We start from the raw sequence: 22,022 nt of genomic DNA, 5'->3' as shown, positions 1-22,022 counted from the left end.
CCAAATACTCCTATTCAAAACTTGTCCATCCTGAAGTCTATCAAGTAATGTGTACACAATTAGGGTACTAGAAGCTTTAATGCTTAAAAAGCTTCAAAAACTTTAAGCAATTTTTCCAAGGCATTCTCAAACAGGAATTTTTAAGTGGTCATAGTCAATTTGAATAAAATTTAAATTAAAAATGACTTTTGGAAAGGTTTTCTTTTTTTTGGTACCAGGGATTGAACTCGGGGGCATCATCCCTATTTTGTATATTATTTTAAAGACAAGATCTCACTAAGTTGCTTAGCGCCTCACTGTTGCTGAGGCTGAGTTTGAACTCATGATCCTCCTTGCCTCAGCCTCCTGAGCGACCCGCTGGGATTCAGCTTAAAAAATGACTTTTGGGAGGCTGGGGATGTGGCTCAAATGGTAGTGCGCTCACCTGGCATGCGCAAGGCACTGGGTTCAATCCTCAGCACCACATAAAAATAAAATAAAGATACTGTGTCCACCTAAAACTAAAAATAAATAAATATTTTTTAAAAAAATGACTTTTGGAATGGTGGCATCAGAAGCTCTATGGGCAATTTCCCCAGTGAAACCATAACAGGTTTTAAAAAAATTTAAATAAAAACATTTAAAGTCTCTGGAAATTGTCCTAAGGACATACAGGAAGGCAAGAAACTTTTAATCAAAAAAACCTACCATATACTAAAGTTAGAACACAGCCTGGCACGTAAACCAGCTCAGCAGGACAGAAGCTCCACTTCAGATGAGTACCAAAATTCTGGGCTCCTCCCTCCCAGTTGGTGGTATCTCCCCCTGTAGAGGAAGGCAACCAGCCTTTCTCATCCATCACCCCCAACTGCAGAGCCTCCAGTGCAAGCCAGGAGTGGCTGAAAAGCCTGGGGTTCTTATTTTTCCCATCCAGGAAGCACTTTTGGGGGCAGAAGATCAACCCTGGGTGCAGCAAACCAAGAATACTGCAGTCCTGATGGCCATCACCCCACCTCACCCACAGAGCCAAGGTTCTAAGACAGGAGATAAGCTGAGAAGACCAGAGGCTGCTGCTTCCACTCAGCACCCTGCTCAAGAAGCAGGGCAGTTAGAGAAATGAGCTACCATCCTGCACCAATTCTGAAAGTTTTTGCCAGGGGAAAAGGCTGCCCGTAAGAATAGAAAATTCTAAATTCAAAGTAAACTGACTCTGCTTGGTTTAAGAGGGGGGTGATTCAGTTTACCAGAGAGAACCAGGGAAACAGAGAGCTAAGTATAACTTTCCTGAGGTCAAAATAAACTTCCAACACTGATGTGGTAATTTATCCCCCCAAAACATAAGAATTTCATAGAATAAGACTATGGGGCAATTTATATCCCAAGGCATCATGTAAAACAATACAGCAACCAAGCAGCAATTAGAAGAGGCTAACATAGCATGTCAATGGGGCAGACCTGCCCCAAGACAGGAACTTACCAAGAAAGCCTTGCTAAACTAAAACCACTCCCACCCTGAGGTGGCTACTACGTACAGGACTAAGGTTATGCCCTCTGAAGAACATCAGAGCCTGCATAATGGTGGTGGGTAGGGGTTTAGATAGAATTTAAGATCACTTAGGCAGTCACCAAATAAACAAGCAAATAACTACAAAGGCCATGGTGATTGGGGTCAATGAGGATTCAGTATCCAAAGTTACATAATATGAATGGTCCAGTATTAAACACAAAATTACAAGGCATGCAAACAAACAGAATATGTGGCCCCTCATACAGGGAGAAAAAAGTATACAAAAGAAACTGGCTTTGAGAGGGTCTCGATGTCAGACTGTTAGTAAAAACTTCAAAACAGCTATTATGAGTATGTTCAAAGGACTCAAGGATAAACACTTCAAGGAAAATACGATGAAAATTTTTAAAGACTATCAGAGATTAAAGAAAAAAACACAGAAAATAAGAGTCAGGTACAATAACTGAAATGAAAAACTCCCGAGTAGTTCAACAGCAGCTGAATCATCAGAGGAAACAATCAGCAAACTTGTAGATTGTTAGATACAGCAATCTGAAGGAGGGAAAAAAAATGAGCAAAGAATTAGAGAAATGTGTGACACAATTTTAAGCACACTAACTTTTACAATTAGAGTCCCAGAAAGAAAGACATTAAGAAATTATGGTTAAAAACTGCTCCAAATTCAATGAAAATCACTTATTAAACGGAGAGATACAAAATGAGAAATATCAAACTGCCAAAGGCAAATACAGAGATTTCGAAATTGAAAATTGAATTGAAAGAGCAAGCGAACCATCTCAATAAGACTAGCTGAAGATTTTTCAATCAGAAACATGGAGCAAATTCAATGTGTTGAAAGAGAAAAACAAAACCATCAACAAAACTTCTTTCAAAAATGGAGTTAAAAAAATCAATTTGCAGCAGGACAAGGTGGCATGTGCTTGTAATCCCAATGACTCAAGAGGCTGAGGCAGGAGGCTAGCCAAGTTTGAGGCCAGCCTGTGAAAATGAGTGAGACCATGTCTCACAATGAAACATAAAAAGTAACTCAAGTGGTATAATGTCCCTGGGTTTTATACCCGATAACCGCCTTCCCTCTCCCAAAAAATTCAGTTGACAGCATGAGAGTTTGGTAGGTATGATCACTAAGAGCACTGGTAACTCCAATTATGCAATTATAAAAAAAAAAAAAAAAACAGCACAGGAGCTGGGGATATATAGCTCGGGAGCAAAGTACTTTCACAAAACCCTCATTTCAATTCCTAGTACGGCAAAAAGGAAACAGTATGAATGTGTTTCTTCTTTCTTAACTCATTTGAAATGCATTGTATAAAACAACTACCTGTATTTAATGAACTGTTGGGATTATTACATATAAAAATGTTTCCCATTAACAGCACAAATTAGCTCAAAAGGACCTAGACATACGGTCAAAAGCTCAACAATCTAGGATGTGGTGATGGATTCTTACAGATAAAACATCAAAATCAGGAAGAATAATAATAAAACCAGTTAAGTTAGATTTTATTAAAACACTTTGCCAGGCATGGTGATGCACGCCTGTAATCCCAGCAATTCAGGAGGCTGAGGATCACAAGTTCAAAGCCAGACTCAGCAAAAGCAAGGTGCTAAGCAACTCAGTAAGACTCTGTCTCTAAAGAAAACACAAAATAGAGCTGGGGATGTGGCTCAGTGGTCAAGTGCCCCTGGGTTCAATATCCGGTATCTTCCCCCACCAAATTAAAAACTTAGAGTGGGGGTGGGGAGTGTAACAGTAGTAGAGTGTATGCTTAGTATGTGAGAGGCCCTGGATTCACCAAAAAGAATAAAAACTTAAAAAAAAAAAAAAAACTGTGGCTCAAAGGTCACTATAAAGACAGTGAAGAGAGAACTCACAAAATGGAAAAAAATTATAAATCGTGTATCAAAGACTTATATTGAGAATATAAGAATTCATAATAAAAAGACAATCCAATTAAAAAATGAGCAAAAAATCTGATAGGCATTTGTCCATAGAAGAAAAACAAATGACCAGTAAGCATATGAAAAGATGCTCAACTTTTGCCATCAAAGAAATGCTAATAAAAACCACAATGAGATACCACTTTGCACCAAGGAGGATGGCTACAGTTAAGTGCTGACAAGAATGGGAAGAAATCAGAACTCTCATGTATTGCTGACAGGAATGTGAAATGGTGCAGCTGCATGGAAAACAATAAGGCTAAGCCTCAAAAAAAGTTCTAGAATTTAACCATGACTAAGATCTGGCAATTATTTCTCTGAGTGTCTTAAGACTTGAACAGATATTTGTACACCCATGTTCACAGCAACATCACTCACAGTAGCCAAAAGGTGCCAAATGTCCAAGGCAAATGGGGAAACAAAATGTGGTATGTACAAATAACACAGTATTATTCATATTTTAAAAGGAAGGAAATTTTGTTACATTAAAGATGGTTGAACCGTGTAGATATTACATTGAGTAAAATAAGCCAGTCACAATAGAACACAAATATTGTATTGACCCCACTCATATGAAGTACACTTAAAATCATTAAATTTATAAAGAAAGTAGAATGGTAGTTGCCAGCTTCCCCCAACATATTAATGTTTTGTACCAGTGAGTATGTATTTTAAAATAACCAAAGCTGAACTCGGCGTAGAGGCAGAGGTTACAGGTCTGGACCAAATCTCTATCCCCCACATTCTTCCTCTTGGCTTTGCCCACATGCTGTTTTTAAAAGCATTTATGTGGTTCTATCTGATCTTTATGCATTTCAGCCTTGTCTCAACTCAATAACCTCAATCCTTCTTTATACCCCAGCCCTTCCATCAGGTTACCATACCTTTTTTAAAAATTCATGTTATTTATTATAGTTTGTCATGAATTTAAGACCTTTTAAACTATCCTGCTTATTTTATTACAATTTTTATCATCTTGCTAGTACTCTAATTGCAAAGTAACATCACTTTTGAGCAGTTTGCTCTTAATCCCCCCCCCCTTTTTTTTTTGGTGCACAATTTTGTAGAGTGCAAGGGTTTTTTCAGCCATGCATATATACTGCAATATAAAAGGCCTTCAACAGATGATGTTTAATTTTCAAATATCATCTTTTTCTCTGAAGGTGGCTAACACCTCCAGAAATTGTTGGAAAGCTTTAATGAGAGAATGTATGTGAAGTGCCAGGTACACAGAAGGAACCCAGTAAATGGTAGGTGTTTTAACAAGTGCTGGTTATTTCTCTCTTGAAATGCTAATCAGATTATTATGACTCTTGACAATTCTTATATTTGAACCTTCAGAGGCTCCTTATGATCTCCACACCAGCTCAGGGGAAAATTATTCTCCAAACTATAAATTACCAGGATTTTCTCCCAATATAAGCGAACTCCAACAGTTTTAGTAATGTAAACTGTCTTTATTATTCTATTCCATTAACACAAAATCCTACTATACTTTAAAATTACTTAGTCCTACTTTTTTAAAGGTACATTTCAAGTCAAGATATCTTACCCTATATAAGACAATTCATAGCACAGTATTCAGAGTTTGTGCTGGCTCCCAAGAAAATGTGATGGGAAGAAAATGCAACAGTGGGGAGATTAAAGAAACCATAACAATTTGACATCAAAATTATGCAGTGCTACACAACTTAATATATTATCCCTTAAATGAAAGGATAAACAAATGAACTATCCTTTTAGGTGGAAATATAAGTATCTTTCCCAAACACAGAAATAACCTAGTAAACATTGGCATTGTAGTTTCAGTTCCAATAATCCAACTCCAAGCACCAGGTTCCTATCAACAACACCAAGCTGGCTCAAGTTTACTAATTCTGTTCTACTTTAACAGATTTTTTTAAAGCTAATTCAGTTACTTTCTATTTTAATGTTCCTTAAATATATGCAGAAATGAAATTAGGATTAAACTCCTTGTGTTTACTGCTCTTACATAACTATAAAATCAGTACAAATTTTTAAACTAAATATAAACAAAATCATTAATATTAATAGAATGTGACAGATGGCAGCATATTTCTGCTAAGGCATGGGTTCCTCTGAATTTTACATATCATATCACATGGGAGACTTAGCTCTCCTACTTCTACTTGAATTACTATACCACTTTGTATACATGGTGTGCTGTGACATCATTTGCCCTTGGAGCCAACAACTCAGGTGTTAAGTTTATCTCTATATTCCCACAAAACAAATGGTACAACTGAGCACCAAGATATTAAAAAACCAGAGGTAATAAGTACTGAAATGCTGTCAGTTCTTGATTATAAGGCAAAATCATTCAGGTAATCCAAAGTACACATACTTATGATCAACAGTATCATAGAAATGAGAAGACTTGCTTTTAAAAAAAAAAAAAAACAACTTTTAATTTGAACATAAATTCAATGTTCAAGGTAAACAAAGAGATACTTAAAAGGCCAGAATCTTGCAGATAATGGGAGGGATGGCTCAAAGGATATTAAGATTTGGATATTAAGTGCTCCAAATTTAGGAAATGCTGTATCTTTTCTCCCCTTGGACATTTTGCCACAACACTGAGGTCCACTACTGTGTGCGAAAAAGCCCCCCGCAACCCATCTATTTCCTTTGTCACTGATACACATTACAGTTCTAACCCTGGAACAAAAAGTTAATATTCACCATCATCTATATTATAGCCCTTTAAAATATGAGGATTTACCATGTACATACCACTAGGTCTCTTTTCAAGACAAAGATACATTTTTACATATTCCTTTATTTACTACATACTCACAAAGGGTGTGAGGTTCCAATAAATTCCAGTCCCTAAACAAATCAGTCAATTAAAAAAGTGAGTAATGTTGACCTAAAATATTAAGAACAAGTCACATATCAGGTACTCAAACCTTCTGTAACATTTATCCTTCTACTCTGTTGAAATGACAGGTTAAGATAAACAACTCAATTTCTGTTAATAGCATTTATCATGTTTGTCAAAATTATCTTAACACTTTTAGAAGTTGTAAATCCAGTCATGAAATGCTGGTCCAACACAATGAAACAAAAATCTCATTTTCATCATAGTCAACATTTCAAAGCAAATCATTAATTATATGCATTTTGTGTGCATCTTTTTGCCTGGGATCTTCCACGACTAGTTTGCTTAAGTTGCAAATGTAGAGGTGTAAAGGATCTGAAAAAGGAAACCAAAGAATTTCAAATTCCTTTTCAATGAGATTACCTACCATGTATTTAATTGCCATGTGATCTAATTCATATAACCAAACCGTTTGATGAAGCGTACAATTAACTGGGTTTTCATATATTCAGTTGTACAATTATTGCCACAATCAATTTCAGAATATTTTTTTCACCCCCAAAAGAAACCCCATACCAGAGCTGAGGGTGTAGCTCACAGGTAGACCACAGGCTTATGTGTGAGGCCCTGGGTCCAATCCCTGGTGGAAGGAAGAAATCCCATACCCATCAGTAGCAATCACTCCCAATTCCCTCCACACCCCTTTCAGCCCCAAGCTAACCTATTCTGTGTCTCAATGAATTGAAATGTTTTGGATATCATATAATATGATGGCATCATATAATATGAGGTCTTTTGTAAATGGTGTTTTTCACTTAAGAATGTTTTCAAAGTTCATCCAAGTTGTAGTATGTATCAGTACTTCATTTCTTTTATTCCTAACTATTCCATTTTATATATAATATATACGTATACATTCATCACTTGATGGACATTTGCCTTGATTTCTCTAATAGAGTTTTAAATACATAAATTCCATTAAGCTGCAAAAGGATGGCAAGTTGAAGGACATCTCAGCTAATTAGCAAGGCCTCATCTCAAAAGTTAAAAAAAAAAAAAAGCTGGAGATGTAGCTCAGGGGTAGTAAAGCACCCCTGGGTTCTCAGGTATCACACACACACACAAAAGAAAGAAAGCACACTTTATTATATGTAAGTTATAAATTTCAGTTTAAAGAATTTACAGTAGATAAGTAGTCACTCAAATAATACTGAATTCTCCTGGCTTGGCATTCTATTGCACTGGTTCTCTCAAGAAAGTGTGGTGTAGGCCTTTAATCCCAGCAGCTCTGCAGGAGGATCACAAGTTCGAAGCCAGCCTCAGCAACTTATGGAGACCCCATCTCTAAATAAAACATAAAAGGGCTAGGGATGTAGCTCAGTGGGGTTAAGCGCCCCTAGGTTCAATCCCTGGTACCCTTTCCCCAAAACAAAGTGTGGTGTAGGGACTCCTAGAGTCTCTGAGATCTTTTTTCAAAGGGACTGAGACCAAAATTACTTCCCTAATAAGACGTTTGCCGTTTTCACTGTCATTCTCTGTTACAAAGGACTTCATCCAGAGGTTACATGAAATATTATATCACAACAGACTGAAGTCAAAAACAGAGAATCTAGCGCTTCTAGAGATTTACAAAAATTGTAAAACAAAGTCACCAATCTCACCAAGGTTTTTCTTTTGGAAAAATTCTTTATCATAAAAATACACTAACATGCAATGGGTTATTTTAAAATAGATACATAATTTTTAAAGATATATTTATTTCCAAAATAGGAAATATTGATGGATGTAGTCCCACATAAAATCTCTCTGGGGTCCTCAATAATTTAAGAGCATAAAAATCTTGAGACCAAGTTTGAGAATGACTAGGCTAAGAAATACAATTAAAAAATAAGTTTCTTTTGCTGGCTCTATTACAATAATGAAAATGAGGTCTGAGTATTTTCTCTAAATCATCTATGCCAGACAAAACTCACTGCTACTGTACGTACCTGTATACTTTCATCTTCAATTCCAAAAACATGATTCCCCGGTAAATATTATTTTCCCTAGCTGGCCATATCACTTTAACAGCTGTAATGCTCTTAAAAGTTAAGCCAAACTTCAGATAAAAACTTAACCAAGCTTTGATCTAGGGTTGTAGCTTGGTGGTAGCCTGTGTGGGTAGATTCCCAGCACCCTGCAAAAAACAACCAACTAGAAAACAAAGCAAAACAACTCTAAACCTTAACCAAACTATAAGCTGCTCTGCCAGTAAAAAAATTATACCCCTGGCTACCAAGTGTATTGTCCTTAAATTCACTCTATGAGCTATTGGCCAAGTACAATTAACCCATTCTAAATAAAACAAAGCCTCCCAGACCCCACAAAGACAAAGAATCATAGGGAAGGAAACATTCAAATTGTTACACTATCCTTGTGCCAATCCAACAACTCCTAAATCTATTAACTTTTTACTTTATTTTGCTTTAATTGAAATTTTCTCAAGATTCCAGTTTTATCCACCTATCTGCTGATAAATGTAAAATTTAAAAAACTTAAGGGTAAAAACAAAAGACCTCCCTTAAGTCGTGTCTTGTATACACACCTTGATTTTACACATAAGCATAATAAGAACCCAAAAAGTTAGTGAAATGATTTTATACAGAGAGTGGGATAACTGGAACTATAAAATACAGCCCTTCTGACTGGAATCCAGTTACCCCTCCACTACATCACTCTCACATAAAATATGAATGCCATTAAACATACAGAGATACGAAAAATTGTACTCTATATGTGTAATAAGGATTGTAAGGAGAGCCTAGAGTTAACACACTCTGATGCCAGATTCTAGTCCCCTGTATTTGGGAGGGATGAAGGTGAAAAACACGTATGTTAACAATCCACTTCTATAATCCAGATTCCTTTCTCTCTCTGCCCTTTCAACACACCTCAAACAGCAACAGCAATCACTGAAAGAGAACTGGGGTTAGGAGAAGGAGTTGAAAGAGAAGACAAGAGAAATATTTTGCTCAGGACTCCAATGGTGAAGAGAAGCCAAAGTCAAATTAGCAGCACATCCCTCATACAATGGGAGCCCTGTGAATCTCATTCCTCTATATTCCATTCTCTAAATCATTGTTTATCATCACTTAGCAGAACTATTAAAACATTGTCCCAATACCCTGCTATCTCTATTCCAACACAATAAATGTGGGCATCAGAATTACCTTAAAAACAAATGCACACACACAGTCTCACTTAAACTTGAAGGCCTAGCTCATTATCTCAAAATTTAAGTGCCCTAACATGACACTCAAACAATCCTTTGTGAACTTGGTCTCGAACTACCTTTGTAGTCTCATCTTCATGCCCCATCCCTCTCAGTAACTCCAATGTTCCTTCTATATTCTGCTAGTTTTTCCTCCACAAACATTATCCTTTCACTTTTCATTGATCCTTTATCAAGTAATGATTCTCAATTTTGCTCTTAGGGCACATCTGGAAATTTCTCACGTAATTTTTAGTTGTCACAATTTAAGAGGAATGGCACTTGTGGAGAGAGGTCAGGAGTGAATAGGACAGCATCCCACAACAAACAATAATATGGCCAAACAGTGTCATGGTATATAAACCTTGCCTGATCTCACATCGATCCTTTGCCTTCCTGGAAGTCCCTGTTCTAATCTATAAAAGCCATCAAAATGGCACACCTCTGGGCTGGGGTTCTGGCTCAGTGGTAGAGTGTTTGCCTAGCATGTGTGAGGCACTGAGTTAGATTCTCAGCACCACATATAAATAAATGAATAAAATAAAGGTCCATCAACATCTAAAAAAATTTTTTTAAAAAGGCACACCTCTGAGGACCAGTAAACCACACCCAAACCCAAACCGAATAATTTCTTCAACTCTTTTACCACTGCATTTTCTACTTTTGTTTTGAGGTGCTGAGGACTGAACCCAGGGCCTCCTACGTGCTAAGCACAACCTCTACCAGTGCTCCTCAGCCCCTCATACCACACAGCTCTTACTCAACTGGATAGTTGTCTGTCTGGCCCATTTGACCTAAGAGCCTTGAAAGTAGAGATTAATTATCTTTATACTCCCCCTGCATCAAATGTTATTGAATGAGTTCAATTTAGTCATTACAGTAAGATAGCCATCACCCAGTCCAAGTTCTTCATTTTACAATCTTATGGAGGTTAAACCACTTGCTCACTAGTTAGTAGTTACAACTATAAGCCAAGCCTTTTCACTGAGATTAGAGCTCTTTCTTACCCATTACTCTCTCACAATTAAACTAAAGAAAGTTGCAGCCACTCATAAAAGACCACTCAGAGCCATGAGTGGTGGCACAGGCCTGTAATCCCAGCTACTTAGAAGGCTGAAGCAAGAGGATCATAAGTTCCAGATCAGCCTGGGCAACTTAGTGAGATCCTGTCTCAAAATAAGTAGCACAGCACATGCAAGCACAAACCCTTGGGTTCAATCCCCAGAACTAGGGAGGTAAAGGGAAACCACTCCTCAGGAAACTTCCCACAGCCACCTTCCCAGGAGCTGCTTCTGAAGAAATACAAAGAAAAAATAGAAGAGTTTAGAACAAAACAGAAGCATAGGAAAAATGCTATCCAAATTCAGAGAAAATAAAGACTACTTCCAATTGGAGAGAATTAGAAAATACTCCTCAAAGATGGCATGTGGCTCAAAGGAGATGGAGCTCCAATAATAAAACCAGGGAATATGAAGATTGGAGCACCGGGGTCAGCTATGGACCCTTTGATTAGCTGGGGAGGTTAAGAAAACCTTGCACTGTAGTACATGCCTGTAATCCCAGGAACTTGGAAGGCTAAAGCAGGAGGATCACAAGTTAGAAGCCAGTCTCAGCAATTTAGGGAGACTGCCTCAAAATAAAAATGACTGGGGATGTAGCTCAGTAGGAAAGTGCCCCTGGGTTCAATCCCCAATACAAAAGAAAAGGGGTAAGGGGGATGATCTTGTTGACTACCTGGCACAGTAAGAGTTTTGAGTAATTTTGGGGGAGAGAACACACTTGGAGGTGATTCTTAAGGCTATGTACCTGAATAGAAACCAAATAATCTTCCTATGATTTTATGATTCATTGACAGGATTCCCCTTCTCACAATGAACTGAGTATCAAGGCAATCCTTAGCTTTTACATGGCTCAAATAATGACATGCTCTGACATCAGACAAGGAATACACCTGAACACACTCCATTAGGTTCTTCCACCAACTCTAGGTCTGGCCCCACAATCCCTTTTGCCTGAGCTCAGGGAGCTCCAAGTCAACAACTCATTAAGAATTCTGGTAACTCACTAATATACTTCTACAAAAGACACAGTAAATAGACATATACACACTGATTAAATATATGAAAATGAAGGCTGAAGCTGTGGCTCAGTGAGTGGTAGAGTGCTTGCCTAGCATGTGTGAGGCACCGAGTTGGATTCTCAGCACCACATATAAATAAATGAATAAAATAAAGGTCCATCATCAAGTGTATGTGTGTGTGTGTGTGTGTGTGTATATGTGTGTATATATATATATATATATATATATATATATATGTAAGTGAGATTTCCTGTAGTCATTTCCCTAAGAATCCAGACAAATGCTATACATTGGCATCATCCTTTAATTTACAATGCATTCCTGAGCTGGGCGAGGTGGTTGCATATCTGTAATAACCAGCTACTCAGAAGGCTGAGGTGGGAGGATGGCCAGTTCAGAGGGCAGCCTGGCAACATAGGCAGACCCTGATTCAAAACAAAAACAACAACAACAACAAAAACTCTAACAATTTATTCCTGAAAATGTGACAGAAGTCAAATCTTTCAAAGTCAAACAATAAAGTCACATGGTTTTAGGGGTTTTTCCCTGCTCCCAGAAAGCAAGAAAACAAACCCCCATTACCTTCATCTTTCAATAAGCTTTATCACACATTTGCCATATTTTTCTACTTCATTCACCACCACCTAACAAGGTCAAAATAACCCAACTAGCACAACCTAAACCACTAAAGTTAAAGATTCAAATCCCTAATCAGTTCCCTGACTCAAAGATACTCAGTTTGCTTTTTCACTCATTTTTTATAAAAATACACCTGAACTTGCAAGTAAATAAGATATAGCTGTAAAAACACAGTAAAGCTTTTGAAACCAAATTGTTCTCCAGCAGTACTATTTTGCAAAAAGAAAAAAAAAAAAATCTCTTTCATAAGTACTGCACAGAAGTCTGAACTTGACTGACTTAAGAAAGGAGAGGCTTGGGGTTGAAGTTGAGACTATACAAAAATTAAATCTATCACAACTGAAGACTAACATTTTTTCAATGGAAAAAAAGGTATAGTATCCAGAAAGCAGGGTTCATTGTAAAGTTCATATAAAAGACCCTCGCTGTATCCAACTATAATCTGCACTGTCATCTCATTTCCCTAGTTCACAGAACATTAAGGAAACAAAGACCAAAACTACAACTTACAAAAATAAAAATGTATTATCAAGAAAACAAAATCATTTAAAAAATTTTAATTAAGAAAAAAAAAAAAGAGAGAGCCTGGAGTCTTTCGGTGTTCATATAAAGTATCCTGTACACATCAGTAACTACTTAAGAGAAAATCAACAGACACGTAAAATGAAACAGGCTTAAAAGAATTAAATTATGTTCATAATATAACTGCCATTATCAAACAAAGGGAACTCCTAAAAAGGATACTGGAGGGCTAGGGCTGTAGCTCAGTGGCAGAGCGCTTGCCTAGCATGTGTGAGGCACTGGGTTCCATCCTCAGCACCACATAAAATTTTTTTTAAGTATGTTAAAAAATAAAGGTATTCTGTCCATCTACAACTACAAAAAAAAAAAAAAACTTTTTAATAGGGTATTACAAAAACAAAACCATAGAAGTGGGAACACATGGAAGGTGGTTTATGGAGAATTGGGAGAGAAGTAAAGGGGGAATAGGGGATCACAAGAAAAATTAAGGGAAAACAAGTAGTAAAGTTATATTAAAATTAACTATGACGAGAGTTTTGAACAGTCTTTACAAAAGTTGTCTCTTAAAAGGGGGGGATATAAAAATAATGTCTTTCATCTGGGCATGGTGGTGTGTACCTGTACTGCTTGCTACCTGGGAGGCTGAGGCAGGAGGATCCCTTGAGTCCAGGGGTTTTGGACCAGCCTGCACCTTACCATATTGAGACCATGACTCAAAACAATACAACAAAAAAGCCTTTCAGGATGAACACATGGCACATACTCAAGTCCTGAGGCAGAAGACAGAAGATCTGTGAAAATGTGACTTATTAAACTGGTTATGTAACTCAAGAGGATCTTTAATAATTAGAAATTCAGAGGTAAGCATTTACCCCAAAAAGTTCATCACAGCATAACCAAAAAAAAAAAGAAAGAGAAGAATTTAAAAGACATGGAGGAAGTTATATAACGATAAACTCATTTAAAAGATTATAGGGCTATGAAAAATATTTATAGAAAGTTTAAAAATAGAATGGGGAGGGAGTGTACCTACAGTATTTCCCATCTAATTAAAGATAAAAGATAAATGAAAATACACCTTTCAAATATTATGGGTGCTTCTATATGGTGAAATTTGTAGAGGTGGGGTTTTTGTTTACCTTTTCTCTTTTACCCCCTTATGCTCCCCAATCTTTTTCTTAATGACAGAACATACTAACTTCATAATCAGATACAAATTACAGAAAGCATGACATCTTTAGAAAGCTTTCCATTAAATATTAAATTATGGCTTAAGAAGCAAGCTTTGGTATTTTGAAAATTAATTTATACATAACATTATCCGCCAAGACACCAAATTAATGAAATATTACTGTGTTTGACAATGCCCTTTTCCAATTTAGCTTACACCATTGGCCTGCTTTCAAAATGGTGTTGTCTCATAGACTCTTAACCTCTAAAGTGTTTCTGGAAATTGATTCTTAAATTCACTCTAACCAGTATATATGACAGGGACAATCCTTTCTTACCTTGTATTCCTGTTACCTTGTATATTACCTAATACATAATACTATACCCAGTACATAATAGGCAATTTAATAGACAATTACTGGATTTAATATAAAATACAAAATAAAAAAGATTCAAGATAGATTTAGACAAAGTAATAAGCCTGAAGAAAAAGTATGATATGCTGGAATTAACCTTTAAGTCAGCATTTCTCTAAGGATGATTCCCAGTGTGGAAATTTATTAGAAATGCCTACTCTAGGGACCCACTCCAAACTTAAACAGGATCAAACTCTGAGGGTGGGCACAGCAATTTGTTTTAATAAGCCCTCCAGTTTGGGAACCACTGCTAGTAACCAGGAGCCAGCAAACCATGGTCACAGACCAAATTCATCCTCCTGTTTTTATTTAGTCCACAAACTGAGAATGGATTTCACACAGAAACATTTGTTAATTTGATAATAGGGATTAAACCCCAATTAAGCAAAATGGTATATTACCCCCTACACAAACACCAAATTCTATTGTACTCAGACTTGAATTATACATGACTATCTTTAATTTCATTAATACAAAATTTATCCAATGTCCTTGATTTTGCCTTAGCCCACAAAGTACAATATGTTCATTATCCGGGCCTTCACAGAAAATGTTTGCTGATCTCTGCTCTGAATTAGAGGTCTTATCACGAGGAATAACCAAATCCTTCTAACATTATCTTGATCACAGACAAAACACTCTGTTAAGGTAAAATGTGGGCCTAATACTATAAGACAATTTCCGTACTCTGAGGTCAAAGTTAAGGGGTAGACTTAAGAAGTTCCAAGTAGGGGCTGGGGCTGTAGCTCACTAGTAGAGCACTTGCCTGGCTTGTGCGAGGCCCTGGGTTCGATCCTCAGCACCACCTATAAATAAAGGTATTGTGTGAAACTATAACTAAAAAATAGTAAATATTTTTAAAAATAATAGAAAAAAATGTAACCAACAACCAAAATTTACAACCCTCAATAACCAGTCAACAGGAAGGAAATGGGCATAGAAAGCAGGAATGGGAGGCTTCCCCCGCTCTCTTTTTTGGTTAAATTTCTTCTTGTCCCAATTTGGACTGCAGAGGATGGGATCTAATATCCAAGACTACCAAACTCAAAATCATCCCAAGGCAAACAATTCATTTGATAATGGCTAACATGCTAGTCTAACATGTACAGAGCTCGTGTGATTGATCAGTTACAGTTATTGTGAACAGCATTACTCTAGGTGATCTGTAATATACACACACAAAAAAAGGACAGAATCCTGGACCATATCTATTAGGAGGGAGAAAACTCAGTGTTAATTTTATAAATTACAAAGTAATTTTATAAATTACAAAGTAATGGTTTAGAAAATAATGTACTTTATTGCATAAATAGCTTTATGAAAAAGGTGATCTATACGTGCCTATCTTAGACATGCTATTGCAAGTCTTTGAGGCATGCATTTGCTTCATCTGAAAAATGAGGGGGTCTGACTATCACCAAGATCTATTCCAAGACTCCTCACAGAAGGATTATTAGGGTCAAGTGACTCCAAGTAGTGAAGAGTATAAGCAAAAGAGTGAAGAATTTTAAAAGATCATACCAAGAGCTAGGGATGTGACCCCAATAAATATTTGAATTTTTAAAAGGAAAGCAATGCCTTCACAGATATTTAAAATACTAATTTTGGAGCTGAACCATAAGGTTCCCAAAAGTGACGAACTAACGTTATTAGATACACGTATGTGAATGAGATTGTGTGTGTGTGTGTGTGTGTGTGTGTGTGTAATCCCTGACCTGACACCTATTAATCTAGTGTCTGAATTTTTCACTGTTTGTGTTTGAGTCTGGAACTTTTGGCAATGTGACTGACAAAACTAAATTCATGCAAGAATACTGCTGCCTAGTGGTAAAAAACAAAATGCAAAGGGTCTCACCTCCCTTTTCCCTAAAATGAACTGCAAAAAAAAAAAAAAAAGAAGCCAAACAAACCCTAGCTATACCTTAGTAGCTAACTACACCATAAGTTTATTTTAAATGCCCAGGTCCTGCTCCAAATCTACTCAACTACAATCTAGAGAGAATAAGACCTAGGTAAAAATACTTTGAAAAAGCTCTAAAGATAATTCTGATATACAGTTGAGGCAGAAAAACCCTGTTTGGAAGTAATTAAGAATCAAATTGGAAACTCATTTCCTGAATATACATATAGGACACAGGGGTGTATGTTAAAGGCCTCAGGACTTAACATGGGTATGTTAGAATAAATTTTAGGTCAAATATCTTAATAATACAGTATCACATTCCATTCCTTAAAAAGTATATTATATGGGGCTGAGGCTGTAGCTCAGTGGAACAGCCTGCCTCACACATGTGAAGCACTGGGTTTGATCCTCAACAGCAAATAAAAATAAAGATTAAAAAAAAAGTATATTACAATGATCATCACTTTATAACCAATAGTAATAACTGAATGATAAATTCAAGCCCCAATATATATGTGCAAATATTTCCTTTTCCTTATGTAAATTACATTAACTTTAATACTGAAATCCTATTTTCTATGATAATTTAACAAAGAGCTTTGAATAATCTTATGTCATATTAAGAATGCTCATAGGGATAGTTGTACAGCTTACTGGTAGAGCTACAGCATGCAGGAGGCTCTGGGGTTCAAACCCCAGCACTGAAAAAAAAAAAAAAAATTGGAAAAAAAAAAAAAAGGAATGCTGAGAGATCCTACAGTTTCTTCTTCCCACACAGAATGTAGCAAAGGGGATCAAAGAAATTACACAAACACCAAACAAATGTCTGTTATTGCTATTTTGTTCATTCCACAAAACAATTATCAAATGATGCCACAAAAATGCAAAAGCAAAACCCTTAGTTTTGAAGTTTTTTGTGAAAATTAAACTAGTTTTAAACTAAATAAAACTCAGAAATTTTCAAGTTGAGGTAAGAGAATTTCACAATACTAAACATTCGATTATGGGATAATTTAAATAACCTATCAGGCACAAATGCCTGTTTTACATCTTTTAGGAATGTTAAATTATCTAACATTATTTTAGTCATAACAAACCCAGCAACTTAACTATCACTCTGAACACTGTGGCAAACATATGGAAGACAAAGAACCTATTTGCTACAAAGTTTCAACGTCTCCCTTGCCAAAGATATTTCTCAAATTACATTTTGATAGTCTAAAAACTAAATGTAAAGGTATTCTGGTATAGCAAACAATTCAAAAGATCTAATTAAAAAAAAAACAGTAATCAATATGTTTTCACTAACATGGCACATTTGTTGAAGCACCACTGGTTGAGCCCCATAGACTTCAGACCCTCACCTGTGTAATGGAAATAATACTGTGTACATAATAAATGTAAATGCTTAATAGTGCTGACATATAATTAATCACTCAATAAAAGTTAATTATACTGATAACTGAAAACAGTTGGGGAAAATCCATTCACTTATTTATCCGCTTAAAAGTTTTCAACTCTGCATATCAGAATCATACACAGTGCTTTCAAAATATACCTTTGCCCAAGCCCCATATCGGACACCCTGAGGGTGAGACACAGGAATCAGGTTTTTAAAAACTCCCAACTGATTATAAGAGTTGAGGTCAATGTATTAACTCTTTCCTAAATAGTTAAAAAAGACTATGCTAAAATATACAAGAACTTAATAGACGACTTTCAAATATATAGCTCTTAAAAAGAACCAAATGGAAACCAGAATCTGTTTCTCAATTTTTGAAATGAAAACCATTTCAAGATTCAGAAAACCTACCAGCAAGAAGGGAAAATATAATGCAGGCAATAAATGAAAGCATTACTTTCTTTTAGAACAAAAATCAACTAGTAGCTCAATAACCATGGGATAAGAACCCCTCCCACCACTTACTGCCAAAAGACTCAAAAGAGAAATAATCCTTTAATGCACATATGTATGTATTACAAATAACATTCTTTAACCTGATTTAAGGATTGGTTTCGCTATTAAAATTCTGAAACTAGTGCATAAAGACATTAAAATTGATCTCATAAAATAAAAATACGCTAGAAGAACGCTTGCATATATCCAATTAATCAAGAACTGGATGACTGGCAAATTCATGGCAAACATCCATTTTCAAAACTATAAGCAGCATTATTAATACCACGTCAAAGAAAAATGATCTCTGAGGAGATATCCACGAAATCTCTCGTCTTCTTGAGATATCAGAAAAGGTATTTCAAGATCCTGGAAGACAAAAGAGCCGAGTAAATCCTACTTGAGCATTCACCGATATTAAAAATAAGAGGGCTATGGGATACCAACAAGATACCTCAATAATTTGGTGAAAGGTAAAATCTACCCATCGAAGTTACTTTTTGAAAGAATATAGATTCTCACATGTAGTGTCCTTGCTGTTATTTAGTCCCTCCAGAAATTCTCAGAAACTACCAAGGTCAGCAAACAAAAGAAACAGCAGAACATTAAGATAACAAGAATTAACAACAGTTACATGTTCACAGGGAAAAAATTTTATGAAAAGGAGTCAAGAGAAGAAACGCTATAGTCTAAAAGTTACGTTTTTAAATTAGAGAAAGCAAAACATGTTAGAAAATATCAAAAACATTTTTGAGTTCACCCTTGGACTATCGATTCAGAATACTTCAGGTTTTCCCTCAAGCCAAACACTGGAACAATAGTTTTAAAGGTTACAGTTACAAATATGACAAAGCACATGAATTTAAAAATTGAGAAAACAAATACTGACTTGTTTGTAAATTTATTGCATATTTTTTTCCAAGAATTTGGAAGGCATTTTGCTGAAACCAAAATGGCAGCCCCGTGAATCAGTCGACCAGTGAGATCTAAAGGAGTTTGCAGTCTCTATTTTTAAGTTCAAGTGTAAGGGTTAAGAAAGCCAAGCTAATCAAGGCTAACTAGTCCTCTATCATAAAGGTAAATAATCAGCTCCAAGAGAGGGTTAAGTACCTGCTGAAAACTTTAATGCACTCAAAATGACTCTTCCTCAAGAGTGAAATTATACAAACGGTATTTAGACTCCGGGGTTTCCAGGTAAAAGAAGGCTACACTCTCTCCTCCCAAAAGAAAGCATGAATATTTAACCTAAACCTACAACTCGGTTAAATTCAGACAACCTGAATCAATTATACACACCTGTAAACTGCACCATGAAAATGCAATTAACGTTATAACTACGGAACCCCCCCGCCCAAAAAATAACACTTAATTTAAGCAGGAGCTACTTAAAAAAAAAAAAACTTTCAAACCCCAGGGTAAGTTCCAGTCTCTGCAGAAATCCACACCAAACACAAAAAAAGCCAAACAAAACAAGTAGACACCTGCTCCCTAACTCTTTAAATATTTCACAATGAATGAAAAATAAGTCATTTATCCAACCCGAAGCCTCACACCCCAAGAATCTCAAGGTTTTATCACTAACCAACTCTCACATGCTAATATTTTCGCAGAAACAGTTAAAAATAGAAAGGTGGTAGGTCCAAGCTCACTTGGAAGCGATTTCTGCATCAAAACATCTTTCGCGGCTCGGGGCCTGGGCAGCGAAGGGGGGCGAAGGAGGTGCCGGGGGGCCGATAACCCGGCTCCGACTTCCAGACCACAGGGCCGCGGAGAAGCTGCGGGTTATCGCAGGAGGGTGGGGGGAGGCGGACAAGTCATCAGGCCTGATAGCCAGGCGTAGCCGAGGCCTACCGCTCCAAATCACTCCACCTCAGTAATGGCGTTTGGTGTCAAGTGGAAAGAGACTGGGGAGAAGAGCGGCCGAGACTCCGCGGGGCAGCAAGGGCCCGGGCGGGGGCGGCTCGCCCCTGGCGCTGACCCGGCCCCCGGTGCGGATGGTGGGGGGGGGGGGGCTGCACGCCGCGCCCGGAGACTCCATCCTCCTACTCGGCCCCAGACAGGACGGGAAGGGGGAGGAGGGGGAGGAGGGGGAGGGACGGAGCCGTCAGCCATTTTCCCTTACAGTCCAAAACACACAGACACGCTCTCGGGACACCGGCTAAGCAGAGAACACAACCCCGCGCTCGGCCGGCCAGTCCGGACCGAGAGGGGGCCGCGGGGAAGCCCCCGGCCCGGCCGGCAGACATTGAGGGAGGGACTTCACACACACACCCCCCTCCCTTCACCCACATCCAGCTGTTGGCCCCGGAAAGGCGCGTCGCCCCGGCGCGGCTGGCTACTTACCGCACGACACAGGCGTCTTCTTCCAGAACCGGGACACGCGGAGGCGGGACGCAGAAAGGGAGGCAAACCTCGGTCCCGGGGCAAGGCCTAACCTGGGAGCATCCCAGGCCCGCGGGTGACGGGCGACAAAGTGTTGAAGAGGCTGCGGCGACCGGGCTGGGGAGTGCGGGCGTTAAAACTAAGGGGCTGCACACGAGCGCTGGAATTCGCTCCTCACCGTGTCCACCCTGCAGCAGCGGTGGCCGCAGCCGCCTCCTCCTCCTCCTCCTCCTCCTCCTCCTCGGCCGGCAGCGGCCCTCTTCCCCCTTCTCCCCTCGGGCTGGGACTCTAGCTGAGCTCTGAAGGGCTCCGGGCGGTGCGTTTCTCCTGCGTCACCTCCTCCCGCTCCTCCTCCTGCAGCGGCACCTTCACCTTCCCCTAGACGCCGCCTCTGTCCCCGCTCCAGGCCTGGTCGCTCTGCTGCGGCTACCTTCTCGCTGCCGGCGCCGAGCCGAGCACCGGGCGCTAAGGCGGCCGCCTCCCGTGAGAGAGAGGCGGCAGCAGCGGTCTCCCGCGAGGCCTGTGGGCTGTGCAAGGCGGGGAGGGGCTCGGCGCGGCAGCCGCCCAAACGGGCCGGGTGCGGAGAGGTTGCGGCTCCGGCGGCAGCGGAGACTAGCTTCCGCAGCCGCGGATACCCGTCCTCGTCAATATGGCGGATCCGGCAAACCAAAAGAAAAAAAAAACCGCTCGACCAGTGGCGGCGGCGGTAGCGGCGGCGGCGGCGGCAGCAGCGGCGGTGGTGGCGGTGGTGGTGGTGGTGGTGGCGGCGGCAGCAGCAGCAGCGCGGCGGCGCAGACTCCCACTACCCCCAGCACCGCCCAAAGCCCCGAGGTTCTCCGCCCCCTCAAGACCCCGCCCCCTCAAGACCCCGCCTCTCGATCCTCCCCCTGCCCCTGCCCAGCCCCCTCTCTTTCAGCTACCCCCTTCTTCCCCTCCACCCGGTCTACAGAGCCTGGGAGAACCGCGTGAGCCGCCTGGGGGCCGGGCCTGGCGAAAGACGCCCAGAACCCTGAGAGCCGGTTGGGGGAGGGGGAGACAATGCGGTAAAGATTGTTCACGCAGTACCGTTTCTTCCGGCCAGCCCCTCCAGGGTCATGCTACGGCCACAAAGTGTTCCATACCCCTCGGCTTGGGAACTGAACGAGGGCAGAGGTGGCACGAGGACGGACCGAAAGGGGGGGATGGGAGGCCCGAGAACATCTAGCATACCACGCTGAAGAAGGGGCTGGGCGGTGGGGACTGGCTGGGTATGTGGCGAGGACAGGGTTAATCGCGTGAGCTGCAGCCGCGTCGCCGAGTTTGACTCGGAACGCTTGTTTTGTTCCATTGTGAACCGTGGCCCCGCCGACGAGTGCCCGGATGATGACGTCACCGGTCTCCCCCTTTTCCGGGATTGTGGGGGGAGGGGCGGAGGAAAGATGAGATTTCAAGACCTAGCGCTGGGCGGTCGCTGCCGCGGTGCCTGGGGGTCCC

The 22,022-nt window shown here is 39.4% G+C and overlaps 1 protein-coding gene across 3 annotated transcripts in view; it reads right to left on the bottom strand.

The window, feature by feature from the left end:
• The window catches only part of Usp9x (ubiquitin specific peptidase 9 X-linked), a 109,283-nt gene extending 87,956 nt beyond the window's left edge, over window positions 1-21,327 (bottom strand). For 2 of the 3 annotated variants that reach the window (XM_077107061.1, XM_077107063.1), the window contains exon 1: window positions 20,511-21,327. The gene's annotated coding sequence lies outside the window, so the exon portion shown is untranslated. Of the gene's footprint in view, window positions 1-18,453; window positions 18,537-20,510 lie in introns of all 3 variants that reach the window. The other variant, XM_077107062.1, reaches the window with a different exon arrangement.
• Window positions 21,328-22,022: the final 695 nt, after the last annotated feature.

The sequence above is a fragment of the Callospermophilus lateralis genome, chromosome X, assembly GCF_048772815.1.
Source record: "Callospermophilus lateralis isolate mCalLat2 chromosome X, mCalLat2.hap1, whole genome shotgun sequence".
Classification (NCBI taxonomy): domain Eukaryota; kingdom Metazoa; phylum Chordata; class Mammalia; order Rodentia; family Sciuridae; genus Callospermophilus; species Callospermophilus lateralis.
Note: the sequence above shows the minus strand (reverse complement) of the source record. Positions and strands in the feature narration are given on the sequence as shown.